The sequence below is a fragment of the Petaurus breviceps genome, unplaced genomic scaffold (genome assembly GCF_028583685.1).
Source record: "Petaurus breviceps papuanus isolate PSGF00001 unplaced genomic scaffold, PetGlider_PUasm1.0 90842, whole genome shotgun sequence".
NCBI classification, from domain to species: Eukaryota; Metazoa; Chordata; class Mammalia; order Diprotodontia; family Petauridae; genus Petaurus; species Petaurus breviceps.
Genome location: NW_027187358.1, coordinates 81,963 through 83,635, shown reverse-complemented (window position 1 = coordinate 83,635; position 1,673 = coordinate 81,963). Strand labels below are relative to the sequence as shown.

The 1,673-nt window shown below is 36.2% G+C and overlaps 1 pseudogene; it reads left to right on the top strand.

Annotated features, from left to right (window-relative positions):
- Positions 1–357: 357 nt before the first annotated feature.
- LOC138148870 (WD repeat-containing protein 5 pseudogene) lies at positions 358–1,324 on the top strand (annotated as a pseudogene).
- Positions 1,325–1,673: the final 349 nt, after the last annotated feature.

The following is a 1,673-nucleotide window of genomic DNA, read 5'->3' as shown; positions in this document are numbered from 1 at the left end:
AGTGTCCATCTTCTGTGCTTACCCAGGCCCAGCTGTCCTGCACTCACCATGAGTGGTAATGGTGGCAATGGAATAAGCTTTACCCTGAGTCCCAAAACAGAGTATGGAGAGTTGAGCTATATTTCTGGGTTGTCTCATAAGGAAATGAGCTTCTCAACCAAAAGGAAACACTCTAGAAAATATATTAGGTTCTGCACAACATGGAAACTGTAGCAGCAAAGAATAGATGTAAGACTTTGTTTAAATGATCAAACACAGGTTTTCTTTTTGCTATGAAGCATCTTGGTTGAAACTCTGAATTCATTTAATCCCTTCATCCTTAAAACACACTAAGTTTAACTTACTGGTTTCAGAACCATGGCAACAAAAGAGAAGAAACCAGAGGCAGAAATCACAAAAACCCAAGTTCCACCTTTTTTCTCATCAACCAATCAGAGCCAGGTTGCTCCTGTAAAATTGGACTATGCATTAAAGTTCAGAGTAGCAGGGCACACCAAAGCTGTATCTCCATTAAAATTTAGTCAAATTGGAGATTGGTTAGCAAGTTCTTCTGCAGATAAGATAATTAAAATTTGGGGAGTATATGATGGAAGTTTTAAGAAAACAATGTCTGAGCACAAACACAGAATCTCAAACATTGCCTGGTCATCATCAGATTTTAATCATCTTACCTACCTCAGGATAAAACTCTTAATATATGGAATGTTAACCCTATGAAAAAATTTTGAAACCCTGAAGTTTCACTCATTACATCTTTTACTACAATTTCAAGCTCCAATCAGACATCATTGTTTTAGGTTCTTTTGATGAAAATTTAAAGATATGGGATCTGAAAACAGAAAGAGCCTCAAGACTTTACCTGCTCATTTTGACCCAGTTTCAACTATTCATTTTAATCATGATGGATTCTCGATAATGACAAGTAGTCATGATGGTATTTGCTGAATCTGGGATACGGCATCAGGTCAATGTTTAAAAATACTTATTGATAATAATCCCCTCTGGGTCTGTTGTGAAACTTTCCAAATATTAAATATATTTGTGCTGCAACTCTGTACAACACTCTTAAGCTATGGGACTACAGTAAAGTGATACTGGCTATAAAAATGAGAAACTCTGCATTTTTGTTAATTTCTCTGTCACTATTGGAAGTAGACTGTATCTGAGTCAGAAAATAACCTGGAACTTTCAGATGAAAGATTATACAAACATTACAAGGCCATACTAATGTCACAATTTCAACAACTTGTCAAGCCACAGAAAACATTATCACATAAGTTGCACTAGAACAAGATAGAACAAACTTTGGAAGAGTGACTGGTAAGCTTTTTGGATATCATGTTAGAGACTGTATCAAGAAGAAGTAGATCCTGTGAGATAAGAACTAAAACATTTGAGAATGCAGTTTCTCGGTTCAAGGGAAAATCCCCCTTTTTCTTCCTTGGAATGGGTAGCCTAATGAGAAGAAATAACATTTGCTTTATTCTACAAATGCATCCTTTTCTTCTTCCTTTCTTCCCTCCTTCCTTTCTCCCTTCCTTCCTATCTCTCTTTCTTTTCCTTTCTTCCTTCTTTTCTTTCTTGTTAAAGGGAAAAATTTGCCTATACTACTAGAAAGTCCTAAAAAACTTTGGAACTTTCTCTCTCTCTCTCTCTCTCTCTCTCTCTCTCTC